At 46.4% G+C, this 18,386-nt stretch overlaps 1 protein-coding gene across 1 annotated transcript in view; it reads left to right on the top strand.

Annotated features, from left to right (window-relative positions):
• The first annotated feature begins 14,391 nt into the window (after positions 1 to 14,391).
• Positions 14,392 to 18,386, top strand: part of LOC144688366 (14-3-3 protein beta/alpha-1-like) — a 184,876-nt gene continuing 180,881 nt past the window's right edge. Inside the window, exon 1 of the mRNA XM_078554833.1 lies at positions 14,392 to 14,396. The gene's annotated coding sequence lies outside the window, so the exon portion shown is untranslated. The remainder of the gene's footprint in view (positions 14,397 to 18,386) is intronic.

Below are 18,386 nucleotides of genomic sequence, written 5' to 3' on the forward strand. Positions count from 1 at the left end.
TGTGTGCTGGACCTTGGCTTGGCTGAAATATTTCAGCTGCAGTCACAGTGTCGATTCCTGAGTGTTGTGGTGCTTTCTCAGAATCAACCACAGGAGACTCAGATACGGGTTAACAATCATTTTATTCAGTGCAGGGAGAGTCTGTCTTAGGCTAACTAAAACAGAACTCTACCGATTACAGGAAAACCATCTTTTTTATACAGAGTTAGTCGCGCATACGTTGCGTTATTTTCAAATTCCAATCTTGTCAGTAATAGTCACATAATAAGCAGATGTTCCCAGTCCCAGGTATGTATCTTTTCCCTACCCAAGCAAGGCCTCTTTATCTCGTTCTAGCCTGGTACTGTTTGACTTTACCTTATCTGTTTACCCTGATCCCCCCCTTATGTCTCCTCTCAAGTTAATCCCTTGTGATCTCCAAGGTCTTTCTGGAGAGTTCTGCTAATATCAGCCCTATGGTGCACAAGGTTCACCTGGAGAGTTCTGCTGACCTTTGCTTTTTACTAATAGACGTCCCTGTTTAACTCTTACACTGTCAATCTCATTATATCAGCTGGATCTGTCACCTCCACTATGGGTTACATCTATGTTGTTCTATGTTTAATCTTGTGTTTCTCTTTCCTGTCCATCTTGGTTACCTGTTTACTCTCTCTCTTGCACTCTGGAATGGGAATTGCTCTGGTCGCTGGACAGTGAAATTCAGAAAGAACACTGGAACATAGGAAAAGGAAGAGGTCATTCATCCCCTCAAACCTGCTCCACTGCCATTCAATTAGATTGTGACTGATCTGCAGCTAAACTTAACTACTTTGTTAACTTGTCTAACAGAGCCCACTGAGCTGGGAATCCAGTGCCTCTTGCTTTGCTTGCTGTCCTCCGGTTTGTCCACGAACAGAGACAGGATTTTTAACAGAACACCAGCTGGTATTAAATTCCACCTCACAATTTAAATTTCCTGAAGTGTCAGATCTGTTCCAAAATAGCCATGGAAATTTATTGCTTATTTGGGACTTGATTCAAGGGAAAAGTGTGAAGTCTAAAAATTGTTCCTGACTTTTATTGTATTAATTCCTGCTGAGTGCCAAGTGCTTACATAAATATTTCGATGGGTGTATTTATACCTTAAAAATGAATGAACAAAGACAAAATTCAACAGAGTCATTGATTTGACATCTGAGAGTACTCCTAGCTCATGTACAGTGCTGAAACACAACAAAGAATGGGGCGAGATAGGGAATTCTGCAGGTTGTCTGCCAGGGCCCCACCAATAAATTGTGCTGCTATTGCAGCCATGGGAATGCTGCAATCCTATCTCTGGGTGTCTCAGGGGACTGTGAGAAACCAGATGCAAGGCAGATCTGATTTATACATCATCTTTCACAAGCTCAGCAAGTCGCAAAGTGCTTTACCACCAATGATGCACAAAGTAAAATAGATTCATTCTTGTAATGAGGGACGAAAAGCAGACAATTCACGCACAGCAAGAGTCCACAAAGATCAATGAGATTAAATGACCAGGTGACCAGTTTGTAGTGCTGTTTATTGTTGGATAAATGTTCACTCGGACATCAGGAAAACTCCCCTGCTCTCCTTTGATAAAACGTTTTACATCCACTGGAGCAGGCAGTCACCTCAGCCATGGTTCAGGGGCCACACTCTCACCAATAAATCAGGAGCTTGTGGGTTCAAACCCTCTCTGGAGGCTCCGGCACATAATCTAGATTAATGCTTTAGTGTAGTACAGGAGGAGTGCAGCAATGTCACAGGGTCAGCACTGCGGGAGCGCTGCACTGTCAGTGCAGCAGTACGAAGGGACTGCTTCACTATTGGAGGTGCAGTATTGAGGGAAGAGTGCACAGTTTGAGGGTCAGTACTGAGGGAGCACTGCACTGTTGGAGGGGCAGCACTGAGGAAGCACTGCACTGTCAAAGCCAAAGCACTGAGCGAGTGCTGCAATATCAAAAGGGCAGTACTGAAGGAGTGCTGCACTGTCAAATGGCAGTGCTGAGAGTGTGCTGCAAAGTTTCAGGAGCAGTACTGAGGGTGATATACTGTCAGGTACATAGTTCAGAGGAACACTGCACTGTCAGAAGGTCAATACTGAGGGAGCACTGCATTGTCAGAGGGGCACACTGAGGGAGCACTGCGTTGTCGGAGGTGTAGTAAAACGGGAGCACTGCACTGTCAGTATTGAGAGAGTGCTGAAGTGCGGTAGGTGTAGTAGTGAGAGAACACTGCACATTCGTAGGGGCTGTGATGAGGGAGGTGTGGCACTGGGGATGTGCTGCACTGTCAAGGGTGCAGTACTGAGGAACCGCTGCACTATTGGAGGCTCAGTAGTAAGGAGGGTGACACTTTCAGAGGGTCAGGAATGAGGGAGCACTGCACTGTCGGAGGTGTAGTGCTCAGAGAGCACAGCAGTGGCCAGGGAGGCGGTGGCGTACTGGTATTGTCACTTAGCTGATAATCCAGAGACCCAGGGTAATGCCCTGGGGACCCGAGTTTGAATCCCACCATCACATCTGGAATTAAAAATCTAATGATGACCATGAAAGCATTGTTGATTGCTGTAAAAACCCATCTGGTTTACCAATACCCTATAGGGAAGGAAATCTGCTGTCCTTACCTGGTCTGGCCTACATGTGACTCCAGACCCACAGCAATGTGGCTGACTCTTAACTGCCCTCTGAAATGGTCTAGCAAACCATTCAGTTGAATCAAACTGTCAAAAAGGAATGGAACGGGAATGGCACAGGATGGATCACCTGGCATTGATCTAGGCACCGGAAATGACGTCAGCAAATCCAACCCTGTCGACCCAGCAAGTCCTCCTCACTAACATCTGGGGGATTGTGCCAGAATTGGGACAGCTGTCTCACAGATTAAACAAGCAACAGCCTGACATAGGCATATTCATAGACCTTACAATCCCCAGACACCACCATCATGATGTCCCACTGGCAGGGCAGAGGTGGTGGCACAGTGGTATACAGTCGGGAGGGAGTTGCCCTGGGAGTCCTCAGCATCGACTCCGGACCCCATGAAGTCTATGGCATCAGTTCAAACATGGACAAGGAAACCTCCTGCTGATTACCACGTACCACCCTCCCTCAGCTGATGAATCAGTACTCCTCCATGTTCAACACCACTTGGAGAAAACACTGAGGGTGGCGAGGGCAGAATGTACTCTGGGTGGAGGACTTCAATGTCCATCACCAAGAGTGGCTCGGTAGCACCACTACTGACCAAGCTGGCCGAGTCCTAAAGGACATAGCTGCTAGACTGGGTCTGCGGCAGGTGGTGAAGGAACCAACAAGAAGGAAAATCATACTTGACCTCATCCTCACCAACCTGTCTACCACAGATGCATCTGTCCATGACAGTATCGGCACGAGTGACCGCACAGTCATTGTGGAGATGAAGTCCCACCTTCACATTGAGGACACCCTCCATTGTGTTGTGTGGCACTACCACCGTGCTAAATGGGATAGATTTCGAAGAGATAGAGCAACTCAATTTGCAGAGATGTGTAAAAACAATAACAATAGAGTAATTATATTAGGTGATTACAACTTTCCCAACATTAATTGGGATAGACATAGTGTTAAGGGCTTGGATGGAGTGGATTTCTTGAAATGTGTGCAGGAGAACTTTTTAGGTCAATATGTGGAGAGTCCAACAAGGGATGGCGCAGTGCTGGACCTAATTCTGGGGAATGAAGCCGGACAGGTGGCTGAGGTGGTGGTGGGCGAGCATTTTAGTGATAGCGACCACAACATGGTGCAGTTTAAGTTTGTTATGGACAAAAAAATCGACAAGTTGCAAAAAAATGTTTTGGATTGGGGGAGAGTGGATTTTGGTAAAATAAGGCAGGATCTGGCCAAGGTAGATTGGGAACAGCTACTTGTGGGGAAATCTACAGAGGAACAGTGGGGGGTGTTCAAAATGGAAATGGGGAGGGTACAGGCTCAACATGTTCCCTCTAGGGTGATAGGAGGAAGTAACAAGCCCAGAGAATCATGGATGACCAGAGATATTCAGGTTACGATGAGAAGGAAAAGAGAGGCTTTTAGCAGGTACAAGGGAAGCAAATCAGCAGAGGCATTAGTGGAGTACAGAAAGTGCAGGGTGGAGCTTAAGAAAGCAATTAGGAGAGCAAAGAGGGGATATGAGAAAGCTCTGGCTGGTAAAAGTAGGGAAAATCCCAAGATATTCTATAAGTATATCAATGGGAAGATGATAACCAGGGAAAGAGTAGGGCCCATAAGGGACCAAGGGGGCAATCTATGGGTGGAGCCAGAGGACATTTCTAGGGTGTTGAATGAATACTTCACATCTGTCTTCACCCAAGAGAATGAGGATGAAGGTATCGAATTCGGGGAGAGAAACTGCGAGGTTCTTACGCAAATTGATATAGGGAGTGACAAGGTATTGGAGGTGTTAGCAGGCTTAAAAGTGGACAAATCTCCATGCCCAAATGCTGAAGGAGGCAAGGGAGGAGCTCGCAGGGGCTCTGCCCTGAATTTTTAATTCCTCTCTGGCCACAGGGGAGGTGCCAGAGGACTGGAGAACAGCTAATGTGGTTCCGCTAATTAAGAAGGGCTGTAGAGATAAGCCAGGAAACTGCAAGCCAGTGAGTCTCACGTCAGTGGTAGGGAAACTATTGGAGAAATTTCTGAAGGAGAGTAGCTATCTCCACTTGGAGAGGCAAGGTTTGATGAGGGATAGTCAGCATGGCTTTGTCAGAGGGAGGTCATGCCTAATAAATTTGATTGAATATTTTGAGGAGGTGACCAGGTGTGTAGATGAGGGTAGTGCAGTTGATGTAGTTTATATGGATTTCAGCAAAGCCTTTGACAAGGTCCCACATTGGAGACTTATAAAGAAGGCAAGTGCACATGGGATACAGGGTAATTTGATAAGATGGATTCAAAATTGGCTTAGTTGTAGGAGACAGAGGGTGATGACAGAAGGATGCTTTAGTGACTGGAAGCCAGTGTCCAGTGGCGTACCACAGGGATCTGTGCTGGGTCCCCTATTATTTGTCATTTATATAAACGACATAGATGACTATGTGGGGGGTAGAATTAGTAAGTTTGCAGATGACACAAAGATTGGCCGGGTGGTTAACAGTAAGGTTGAGTGTCTTGGGCTACAGGAAGATATAGACGGGATGGTCAAATGGGCAGATAAGTGGCAGGTGGAATTTAACCCTGAAAAGTGTGAGGTGATACACTTTGGAAGGAGTAATTTGACAAGGAAGTGTTCAATGAACGGCATGGCACTAGGAAGTGCTGAGGAACAAAGGGACCTTGGCGTGTGTGTCCATAGATCTCTGAAGGCGGAGGGGTATGTTAGTGGGGTGGTGAAAAAGGCATATGGGACACTTGCCTTTATCAAACGAGGCATAGATTACAAAAGTAGGGAGGTCATGTCGGTGTTGTATAGAACATTGGTGAGGCCACAGTTGGAGTACTGTGTGCAGTTCTAGTCGCCACATTATAGGAAGGATGTGATTGCACTGGAGGGGGTGCAGAGGAGATTCACCAGGATGTTGCCTGGGATGAAACATTTAAGTTATGAAGAGAGGTTGGATAGACTTGGGTTGTTTTCGTTGGAGCAGAGAAAACTGAGGGGTGACCTGATCAAGGTGTACAAGATTATGAGGGGCATGGACAGGGTGGATAGGGAGCAGCTGTTCCCCTTAGTTGTAGGGTCAGTCACAAGGGGGCATAAGTTCAAGGTGAGGGGCAGGAGGTTTAGGGGGGATGTGAGGAAAAGGTTTTTTACCCAGAGGGTGGTGACGGTCTGGAATGCACTGACCGGGAGGGTGGTGGAGGCGGGTTGCCTCACATCCTTTAAAAAGCACCTGGATGAGCACTTGGCACGTCATAACATTCAAGGCTATGGGCCAAGTGCTGGTAAATGGGATTAGGCAGGTAGGTCAGGTGTTTCTCATGTGTCGGTGCAGACTCAATGGGCCAAAGGGCCTCTTCTGCACTGTGATCCTGTGATTCAAGACTGGGCATCCATGAGGCACTGTGGGCCATCAGCAGCATCAGAATTGTACTCAAACACAATCTGTAACCTCATGACCCAGCATATCCCCCACTCTACCATTACCATCAAGCCAGGGGATCAACACTGGTTCGATGAAGAGTGCAGGAGGGCATGCCAGGAGCAGCACCAGGCATACCTAAAAATGAGGTGTCAAATTGGTGAAGCTATAACACAGGACTGCTTGCGTGCCAAACAGCATAAGCAGCAAGTGATAGGGCTTCAAAACAAAAACAGAATTACCTGGAAAATCTCAGCAGGTCTGGCAGCATCGGCGGAGAAGAAAAGAGTTGATGTTTCGAGTCCTCATGACCCTTCAGCAGAACAGAGCTTAGCAATTTCATAACCAACGGATCAGATCTAAGCTCTGCAGTCCTGCCACATCCAGTCGTGAACGGTGGACAATTAAACAACTCCCTGCATGAGGAGGCTCCACAAATATCCCCATCCTCAATGATGGAGGAGCCCAGCACATCAGTGCAAAAGATAAGGCTGAAGCATTTGCAACAATCTTCATCCAGAAGTGCCAAGTGGATGATCCATCTCGGCCTCCTCCAGAAGTCCCCAGCATCACAGATGCCAGTCTTCAGCCAATTCAATTCACTCCACGTGATATCAAAAAACGGCTGAAGGCACTGGATACTGTAAAGGCTATGGGCCCAGACAATATTCCTGCAAAAGTGCTGAAGACTTGTGCTCCAGAACCAGCCACGCCCCTAGCCAAGCTGTTCCAAAACAGCTGCAAAATTGGCATCTACCCGACAATGTGGAAAATTGCCCAGGTATGTCCTGTGCACAAAAAGTTGTCAAATCCAACCCAGCCAATTACCATCCCATCAGTCTACTCTTGATCATCAGTGAAGTGATGGAAGGGGTCAACAACAGTGCTATCACGCGGCATTTGCTTAGCAATAACCTGCTCACTGATGCCCAGTTTGGGTTCTGCCAGGGCCGCTCAGCTCCTGACCTCATTACAGCCTTGGTTCAAACATGGACAAAACAGCTAAACTCCCAAGGTGAGGTGAGAGTGACTGTCCTTGACATCAAGGCAGCATTTGACCAAGTGTGGCATCAAGGAGCCCTAGCAAAACTGGAGTCAATGGGAATCGGGGGAAAAATCTCCACTGGTTGGAGTCATACCTAGCACAAAGGAAGATGGTTGTGGTTGTTGGAGGTCAGTCATCTCAGCTCCAGGACATCACTGCAGGAGTTCCTCAGGGTAGTGTCCTTGGCCCAACCATCTTCAGCTGCTTCATCAGTGACCTTCCTTCCATCATAAGGTCAGAAGTGAGGATGTTCACTGATAAAGCTCTCCAAAGAGAGAAAATCTAACCATCGCCCCTTGATGTTCAATGGCATTACCATCACCGAATCCCCCACTCTCAACATCTTGGGGGGTTACCATTGACCAGATATTGAACTGGACCAGCTGTGGAAATACTGTGGCTACAAGAGCAGGCCAGAGGCTAGGAATTGTACAACGAGTAACTCACCTCCTGACGCCCCAAAGCCGTCCACCATCTACAAGGCACAGGTCAGGATTGTGATGGAATACTCCCCACTTAGCTGAAAGAGTGTAGCTCCAATAATACTCAAAAAGCTTGACACCACCCAGGACAAAGCAGCCTTCTTGATTGGCACCACATCCACAAACATTCACTCCCTCCAGTGGCAGCAGTTTGCAGGATCTAGAAAATACACCATAGAAACTCACCAGGGTTCCTTCGACAGCATCTTCCAAACCCACGACCACTACCATCTAGAAGGACAAGGGCAGCAGACACATGGGAATATCACCATCACTGAATCCCCCACTATCAACATCCTGGGGGTTACCATTGGCCAGAAACTGAACTGGGCTAGTCACATAAATACTGTGGCAACTTGAGAAGGTCAGAGGCTGGGGGCGGAATTGTCCCAGATTTACACTAAGTGCACTAGTGGGCGGGTAAAACAACATTTTACCCATCGGCCGCAATGGCTGCATTTCACACCATATCATCCCAAACCTGCCACACTAATTATGTATTCCCAGTAAACACACAATTTCGAGGGTGAGTGGGTGTCTGTCACACCATCACCTCGTCACTTCACCACACCGGGTGCCATATTTAAAGTCCAGCTGTGCGCTCACCTCTCAGCACTTCCAGCCCAGGACTGCTGCAAAGAAGACATGGCCCTGAAAGGCAAAAAGGCTGCAGCCTCCAGGTTCAGTAACACATCCCTCAAGTGCCTTTTGGACACAGTGGAGGCTCGCTGTAATGTCCTCTACCCCTGCTCTGGGTGCAGGGTGGACAGCAACATCACTAATCCAGCTTGGGAGGCAGTGGTCCATAGACCATACGACGTAGGAGCAGAAGTAGGCCATTCAGCCCATCGAGTCTGCTCTGCCATTCAATGAGATCATGGCTGATCTGATAATCCTCAACTCCACTTTCCTGCCTTTTCCCCCATAACCCTTGATTCCCTTACTGATTAAAAATCTGTCTATCTCCACCTTGAATACACTTACTGACCCAGCCTCTATAACTTTCTGCGATAAAGAATTCCACAGATTCACTACCCTCTGAGAGAAGAAATTCCTCCTCAGCTCTTTCTTAAATGGGTGACCCCTTACTCTGAGATTATGCCCTCTGGTCCTAGACTCTCCCACAAGGGGAAACAGCCTCTCAACATCTACCCTGTCAAGCCCCCTAAGAATCTTATATGTTTCAATAAGGTCACCTCTCATTCTTCTAAACTCCAATGAGTACAGGCCAAACCTACTCAACCTCTTCTCATAAGAAAATCCCTCCATACCTGGAATCAACCTTGTGAACCTTCTCTGGACTGCCTCCAATGCCAGTATAGCTTTTCTTACATAAGGGGACCAAAACTGTTCACAGTATTCTAGGTGCGGTCTAACTCGTGCCTTGTATAGTTTTAGCAAGACTTCCCTATTTTTATACCCCATTCCCTTTGAAATAAAGGCCAATATTCCATTTGCCTTCCCTGTTATCTGCTGAACTTGTATGTTAGCTTTTTGTGATTCATGCACAAGGACCCCCAAATCCCTCTGTGCTGCAGCTTTCTACAGTCTTTATCCATTTAAATAATATTCAGCTCCTCTATTCTTCCTGCCAAAGTGCATAACCTCACATTTTCTCATATTATATTCCATCTGCCAAGTTTTTGCCCACTCACTTAACCTGTCTCTATCCCTCTGTAGACTCTTTGTCTCATCCTCACCACTTGCCTTCCCAACTATTTTTGTGACATTTGCAAACTTGGCGATAGTACAATTCACTTCCCTCATCCAAGTCATTAATATGAATTGTAAATGAGTGTGCCCCCAGCACTGATCCCTGTGGCACTCCACTAGTTACAGGTTGCCATCCAGAAAATAGCCCCCTTATCTCAACTCTCTGTCTTCTATTAGTTAGCTAATCCTCTATCCATGCTAATATACTACACCATGGGTTCTTACCTTATTAAGTATCCTTATGTGTGGTACCTTATCGAATGCCTTTTGGAAATCCAAATATACTACATCTAGTGGTTCCCCTTTATCTATCCTGTTTGTTACGTCCTCAAAGAATTCTAATAAATTTGTCAGGCATGATTTCCCCTTCATGAAGCCATGCTAACTCCGCTTGATTATATTATGTATTTCTAAATGCTCTGCTATTACATCCTTTATAATAGACTCTAACATTTTCCCAATGACAGATGTTAAGCTAACTGGCCTATAGTTACCTGTTTTTTGTCTCCCTCCCTTTCTGAATAAGGGTGTTACATTGGAAGTTTTCCAGTCCTCTGGGACTTTTCCAGAATCTAAGGATTCTTGGAAGATTGCTACCAGTGCATCCATTATCTCTGTAGGTACTTCCTTTAATATCCTAGGATGCAACACATCAGGTCCAGGGTTTATTTCCTTAGTTCTGATGAAGAGTCATACGGGCTCGAAACGTTAACTGTGTTCCTCTCCGCAGATGCTGTCAGGCCTGCTGAGTTTTTTCAGCTATTTTTGTTTTTGTTATCGGCCTTTAGCCCCATTTGTTTCCCTAGTACTTTTTCTCTAGTGATAATTATTGTATTTATTTCCTCCCTGCCACCACTTTGCCCCATGATTATTGAGTATTTTTGGAATGCTCTACATGTCTTCTACCGTGAAGACTGATGCAAAGTATTTATTCAACTCCTCTGCCATTTTCTGGTTCCCCATTATTATTTCCCCAGCCTCATTCTCTAAGGGGCCGATGTTCACTTTGGCCTCTCTCTTCCTTTTTATATATTTAAAGAAGCTCTTACTGTCCATTGTTATGTTACTTGCTAGTTAACCCTCAAAGTTTACTTTCTCCCTCTTTAATATTGTTTTGGTCATCTTTTGTTGGATTTTAAAACTCTCCCAATCCTCTGGCTTACCGCTAATCTTTGCCACTTTGTATGTTTTTTCTTTCAATTCGATACTATCTGTCAGCGACAAAGCCCTGCACAAGAGGGCAGCCGCTCGGTGTCGCAAGAGGATGAGTGATCTCCTCTGTTCCACCAGGGTAAGTCACTCTTCTCATCACTCTCAACTCACAAACCCATCGCACATCCGCAGGGCCCTCACTCACTGCCAGTGCAAGGGACATCACCATCCACTCGAACATACACACCTCATTTTCCTCATCCCATCCATGGGGCCACGCACCACCCACACAGGCCAAGCTTACTTATCACCTGGCCTGGCAGGCGTCCTGCTTACACTCTCTCCATCTCTATCCATGCAGGACAAGCTGGCACACAGCAAGAGGGAGAGGTCATAGACCGATGGAGGAATGCTTGAAATCAAGGTCCTCAAAGACTTTGAAAACAGAGCCATCCAGCTGGCTGGCGATGACCGGGACCGGTCCTGTGCTGACGGTGAGGTCAGCGCTGCTCTACCAAGTGAGGATCCAGCAGTGCAACATCCATCAGACAACCAGGCTGTGAGTGATGTGTCCTGTTTCACAGGCCACTGTCATGCACTAATTATCTCTCCTTGCTTTCACAGGCACATCTGGGAAAGAGCCGATGGAGTCCATGACCCAGGGCCTCCAATCAAGCCCCAAAGAAACCTCTGAAGAGGAATCTGAAGGCACCCTACCTGAAATCCCATCACAGCGCTCACCCACACCCTCCACCAGCGCAGAGACACACACTTCAGTGGGACCTAGCTTTAGAGTAGCCTTGGGATCACAATCTTGTGAACACATCGCACTGTCTGACCCACAGCAGGTGGAGGCAGGAACTTCCCAGGTCCCCGGCACTCGGAGGGCTGCTGGAGGCCAGAATGTTGCTGAGTCCGAGTCAGATGAGGAGCCTCTGGACTCAGTCGTGTCACAGTTGCTGGAGCTGCAAAGGCAGCTCGGGAACATCAGGAAGGGATGTCCGCTGCACTCCTCAGATCACCGTTCCTTCAATGTCACTGGGTCAAAGTCCAGGAACTTCCTCCCATGTACCCTCACCACATGGACTGCAGCGGTTCAAGAAGGCAGCTCACCACTACCTTCTCAAGGGCAACTAGGGATGGGCAACAAATGCTGGCCCAGCCAGCGAAGCCCACATCCCGTGAATGAATTTAAAAAGAAGTGCTGAGGGGGTCCTGCACTGTCCGGTCTGTTGTACTGAGGGAGTGCTGCATTGACACAGGGCCAGCACTGAAGGAGTGCTGCACTGTCGAAGGGGTGGTACTAAAGTATCACATCATTGTCAAAGCAGCAGTGCTGAGGGAGCATTGTACTGTCAGTGAGCACTACTGAGAGTGTGCTTCACAGTTTTAGGGGCAGTACTGGGAGCGATGCACTGTCGGAGGGTCAGTACTGAGGGAGTGCTTCATTGTCTGAGGGCCAGTACTAAAGGAGTACTGCACTGTCAGCGGGTCAGTACTGAGGGAGTGTTGCACTGTCAGAGGGTCAGTATTGAGGGAGTGCTGCACTGTCAGAAGGTCAGTATTGAGGGAGTGCTGCACTGTCAGAGGGTCGGTACTGAAGGAGTGCTGCACTGTCAGAAGGTCAGTATTGAGGGAGTGCTGCACTGTCAGAGGGTCAGTACTGAAGGAGCGCTGCACTGTCTGAGGGTCAGTACTGAGGGAGGGCTGTGGTATCTTAGAGTCAGTACTGAGGGAGTGCTGCACTGTTGGAGGGTCAGAACTGAGGGAGTGCAGCACCGTCGGTGGGTCAGTACTGAGGGAGTGCAGAACCATCGGAGTGTCAGTACTGAGGGAGTGCTGCACTGTTGGAAGGTCATTACTGAGGGAGTGCCGCACTGTCGGAGGGTCGGTGCTAAGGGAGTGCAGCACTGTCGAAGGGTCAGTACTGAGGGAGGGCTGCAATATCTGAGGGTCAATACCGAGGGAGTGCTGCACTGTCGGAGGGTCAGTACTGAGGGAGGGCTGCAATATCTGAGGGTCAATACTGAGGGAGTGCTGCACTGTCGGAGGGTCAGTGCTGAGGGAGGGCTGCAATATCTGAGGGTCAATACTGAGGGAGTGCCGCACTGTCGGAGGGTCAGTACTGAGGGAGTGCTGCACTGTCAGAGGGTCAGTACTGAGGGAGTGCTGCACTGTCGGAGGGTCAGTACTGAGGGAGTGCTGCACTGTCAGAGGGTCAGTACTGAGGGAGTGCAGCACTGTCGGAGGGTCAGTACTGAGGGAGTGCTGCACTGTAGATATGCCTTATTTTGGATGAGATGTTAGATGAGCTTTTCCTTTTTCTGTTCCATCACTTTCATTGTCTCGAGAACGCCTAGAACGAAGACAAAAATGCAATTATGTACATGAAACTGACAAAATGTGGTGGCGTTCTGGTTGCATTACTCGATTTATAATCCTTGACGTCTGCACTAATAATCTAGGGAATATGATTTCATAATCCCACTATAACGATTAGGGAACTTGGATTTAATTTAAGTAAAAACAAACTGGCATCAGTTAATGTCAGATTGTCATCGAAACCCATCTGCCTCATGAATGTTCTTTATGGAAGTAAATCCGCTGTCTTTGCCCAGTCTGTGCCTATACTCCAGTTCCACGACAATGTGAATGATTCTTAGCTGCCCTCTGTTGTCAGGGCAACTAAGGATGGACAATAAATTCCAGTGACGTTCACATTTGGCAATAAACAAATAAAAATATGAAGTCTTCACAAGCCATTAACCACATGGTAAGTGCGACTCAGATCGGCTGACTCATAATGTCGCATGTTGGAAAAAGCTAATCTTAATACATTTACAATCTGTCCCATCAGTTTTATTTCTCCTAATAATTTGTTAACAATGGCTAGTGCAGCAAGATTGTGTGCATTGAACATCTATGGATCTAGGTACCTGTGTTCAGGAGAAATAAGTGTTTCAGACTTTGTAATCAAATAGGAATACAATTTTATCACCTATGCTATCGGTCCAATAAACTCCAGAGCATTAACCAAGAAATATATTTGGGCAGATGCACATAGTCATACGGTGGTAAATGTCATGTGACTGAATGTCATGTGACAGAGCCTCCAGGATGAGGTCCAAGCCGTGTTGGCAACTGTAAGACTTTTTTAAAGCTCTGTCTCAGGGCCAGCATTGCCCATCCCTAATTGCTCCTTGAGAAGGTGGTGGTGAGCTGCCTTCTTGAACCGCTGCAGTCCATGTGGTGTAGGTACACCCACAGTGCTGTTAGGGAGGGAGTTCCAGGATTTTGACACAGCGACAGTGAAGGAACGGTGATATATTTCCAAGTCAGGATGGTGAGTGACTTGGAGGGGAACCTCCAGTTGGTGGTGTTCCCATCTATCTGCTGCCCTTGTCCTTCTGGATAGCAGAGTTCTTGGGTTTGGAAGGTGCTGTCTAAGAAGCCTTGGTGAGTTGCTGCAGTGCATCTTGTAGGTGATTCAGTCCTCTGACCAATGGCAGCAGTGCGTATATTTAAAAACCTGGAGCTTGCATCCAAAAACAAAACATGTTCTTCATCATCTGACAATGCAGTGCAAAAGCACAGTAGCACTTACCAAGCACAGAAGGGGTAGTACCTTCACTGGGGGAGGTCAACAGGAAACATTTGGCCTAAGCTCAAGCACAGAGAGCTAGACAACTGTCCTTCTCCCTTTAGAATGAGAGTCTGAAAGAGTCAACCGCCAACCCACAATGTAGTGTCCTCCCTGTGAGTGTGCAACAACAATAACTTACATGTTTAAAACAGTTTCAACATCAGAAAACATCCCAAAGTGCTCCACAGGAGCATTATCAGGCAAAATTGAACACGGAGCCAACCAAAGAGACATTAAGACAGGTGCCCAAAAGTTTGCTCAAAAAGATAGATTTTGGGGAGCATGTTAAAGGGGGAGAGCGAGGTAAAGAGGCAGAGAGGTTTAGGGAGGGAATTCCTGAGCTTAGGGCCCAGGCAGCTGATAGCACAGCCTCCAATGGTGGAGTGATGGAAATTGGGGCTGTGGATGAGGCCAGAATTGGAGGAGCGCAGAGATCTCAGAGAGTTCTCAGCCTGGAGGAGATTTCAGAGGTAGGGAAACATAGAAACGTAGAAACTAAGAGCAGGTGTAGGCCATTTGGCCCTTCGAGCCTGCTCTGCCATTCATTATGATCATGGCTGCTCCTCTATCTCAACGCCATATTCCCACTTTCTCCCCATACCCCTCGATGCCCCTAATAGCCAAAAAATTATCAATTTCTTTCTTGAATATATTCAGTGAAAGGGTGAGAAAGGGAGGGATTTGGAAAAAAGGATGAGAATCCAGGTGATGCCAGACCGGGAGCTGCTGTAGGTTAGTGACCAGAGGGGAGATGGTTAATGGAATTTAGTACAAGTTAGCAGATGGAGACAGACTTTGGGTGAGCTAAAGTTTGTGGAGGGTGGAATATAGGACCCCAGCTGAGAGAGAGGTTAGAATAGTTAAAGAGAGGGAATAACCACAAGGGTGAAGGTTTCAGCAGTGGATGAGTCAAGGCAGGAAGGAGTTAATACTCTTAATATGCCTCAGGAAAATTACAGGCCACCTGTAATGACTGGCATTGTAAACTTACTAAGAGTGAATAAATATTCCAATAATGAAGCTATCAGACACAAGAAATAACATTTTTAAGGATATTGAACACTCTGACAGGTCAAGAATGGCCTTGGAACTTGTAAGCATGACCAAGCTAAACGGCTGGCACTAGAAGTGTTAAATCCCATGCCCCAGAAAGCTTTTATTTTCAATACAGAATGGAGATGTACAGACTAAAGGGCCACAGTTTTTATTTAAAATGGTTATTGTGATAATCCATGTGCTTGGAAAGCATATATTTTCTTTTTATGCAATGCCCCTTTAAGGCCAAAGTGGGCTGGGAAGTATCCTGAAAGAGGGTTAATTAGTTTCCTGGTTATGACATCATTAGGTTCCAAGAAACACCCATGTGACCTGGAGTTGCCATGGCAATGAACAGCTAAGAAGCAAAGGTAAATAGAAAGCTAACTCCAGTGGGTTTGGGTCAGCCAGCATTTTCTGTTTGATAGTTCAGAACACATTGAGGATTCACGTGAAAAGGAAACAAGAGAGGTTCTCTCCAAATGGAACGCTTTTGTGATTCACAACCTTCGAACAGATCCTGGTATTGAAGCAGGCCTGTATGAACAGAGCAGAGTCTGTGATACTGTGTGGGTTATACATTTAGAAAGAGCAGAGAGTGGAAGACAGGAAGGAGAAGGAACTGTGGATTTGACAAAACATATTGCTACTGCCTCAGTGTTACCAGAGACCACCAGACCATTTAAAGGGATCATGGAATGGAGTCTCCGGGCAGAATTTTGCCCTTGATGGGCGGACGGGCCCCACCGGCTCAACGGTGGGCGGGCAGCCGATCGCCACCGCCGAAAGGGGCCCCGCCACCATTTTGAGTGGGCGGGCCACCCAACAGGAAGCGCTACGTGCTTCCTGTGCACGAGGGGAGGGATTCCCCAACTGTCAAAGAGTGCACTGCTCCCTGAGACTAAGTGCTGTCTCAGGGAGAGCGATGAAAGTGTTATAAACTTAAAAAATAGAAAAATTAAAAAATTATTAACATGTCCCCCCTCATGTGACAATGTCACACGAGATGGGACATGTTAATAAATATCACACAAAGTTTATTAAAGTTTTTTAAAAGAGACATGAAACCTCATCCCGCCGGTGGATGAGGTTTCATGTATTTTCAGAAGCCCGCTGGGGCTCCTGGCCTGCCCGCCAGCCTTAAGGTTGGCCGGGCAGGGTCTTTAATTGGATTAATTACCCTGTTAACGGCCTCAATTGGCCATTGACAGGTCGGCGGGCGGACGGCTGATTTCGCTGTCCGCCCGCCTTCCTGAATACTTAAACGGGGCGGGGTGACGTCGGGAGTTCCTCCCGTTGTCATCCCGCATCATTTTCCCCTCGGTGAGCGGGCCTCGCCCCCAAATCGCCGACGGGAAAATTTCTGGCCTCTCTGAGGAACCTGTGCCATCAGGACTATTGTGACTGAGGGAGAGAGGATTTGCACACATGCACCTTTTTTTCTGGTAACCTTGTCCGGAGACTTCTGGTGGAATACAGCTGCTGGTGAATGCGACTCAGGAACCAAAATGATTGGATGGGAAGTGAGAAACCCGACATAATGGAGGTCAAGTTGGATGTGAGATTGCACAAGGTTCCACATTTTTGTCGGAGGTAATGTCTGTTTGTAATTACATGGGGTATACCTTTGTTGTGTGGACTATTTAAAGTGAAATTTAGCTTTTTATTTGGAATATCTTTCATTTGTTAATTAATGTTTGAATTATCTTGATTTTAGTTGGTTTGTTGCAGTGAATGTTTTATAAACTGAGATCTTGTCCAGTGGATTTCTTTCCGTTTAGGGTATTCCTTTCTTTTTAAAAATGATCATTTTTAATCTACGGGGATTGTAGCATTACGGATTCTTTCCCTGACAACAGTCAGGTCGAGAAGGTCAGTGACCAGAGGACACAAATTTAAGGTCGTTGGCAATAAGCCAGAGGGGAGATGAGGAGAATTTTTTTTGTGCAAAATAAATTGTTGTGACCTGGAATGCACTGTTTCAAAGGGTAGCGGATACGAGATTCAATAATAACTTTTAAATGGGTGTTGTCTAAATACTTGAAAAAAGGGAATTTGCAGAGCCGTGGGATCAGAGCAGGGATGTAAGGCTAATCGGACAGCTCTGTCCATGAGCCGGCACAGGCACAATGGGCTGAATGTCCTCCTGTGGTGCTGCATAATTCTACAATAGTGTAACAAGGAATGATTCATTTTTATAAGGGGTGATACCAAGCAAACAAAACAGCCCTACATTTCAATATGATTTATACCAAGACATCATGAGGCTACAGAAAATGCAGCAGACCTTTAAAAGCTGCCTGGAATTCAATTGCTGCCAATCTTCTTCTGTCCTCTGAGACCTAATTAGCATAAACTGTGCCCCAGAGGCAAAGGAACAGAAACCCTCCAGGAGTCCATTGAAAAAAAAATTACCATCAACATCTCTTTCATTTCCCAGTATTTATCCCTCTTTGGAACAACAGCCCGGAAGGAACAAAATTCAATGAAAATTAAATAAATTATTCATAAAAAGCACAGAATTAGTGGATGTTATCACACATTTGATTTCTCATTTCCCAAAGCGTGGCCCACTTATTTTGTCAAATTACAGTCTGTGTTTATCTCGCTAACTGAGGGTGTTAGACTGTTTTTTAAAGGGCCAGTGACCTCTCCTTAAATTGTTTACAAGACACTTTAATACGTAACTAACTAAACAATTTTTTGGCATATCAATAAAGCAATAAAAGTGTTTTATCAGTTTTGTATGCCATGGTAATTTTAAAATCATGGTAATGCATTAGTGGAGATTGGATGATGCTGGCTGACAAATCTGACAATCTACAAATACTACATCTAGCTGTAGTGTGTAACATCTACAGCTTCCAAATCTGTGAGACCTCCCTGTGGGAGTCATCTATAGGCCCCTGAAGAGTTGCCTCGCTGTAGGACAAAGTATAAATCGGGAAATAATGGAGGTGTGTAAGAAGGGTGCTACAATTGTCATGGGTGATTTTAATCTGCATATTTACTGGACAAATCAGATTGGCAGGGGTAACATGGAAGACGAATTTGTAGAGTGCATCAGGGATTGTTTCTTAGAGCAATACGTTGCAGAACCTACCCGGGAACAGACTATTTTAGATGGAGAAATGTGTAATGAGGTAGGATTAATAAGAGATCTCGTAGTTAAGGGTCCTCTAGAGGGTAGCGATCACAACATGGCAGAATTTCAAATTCAGTTTGAGGGTGAGCAACTCTGATCTCAAACCAGTATCC

This window comes from Cetorhinus maximus, chromosome 13 (genome assembly GCF_964194155.1).
Source record: "Cetorhinus maximus chromosome 13, sCetMax3.hap1.1, whole genome shotgun sequence".
In the NCBI taxonomy this organism is placed as follows: Eukaryota; Metazoa; Chordata; class Chondrichthyes; order Lamniformes; family Cetorhinidae; genus Cetorhinus; species Cetorhinus maximus.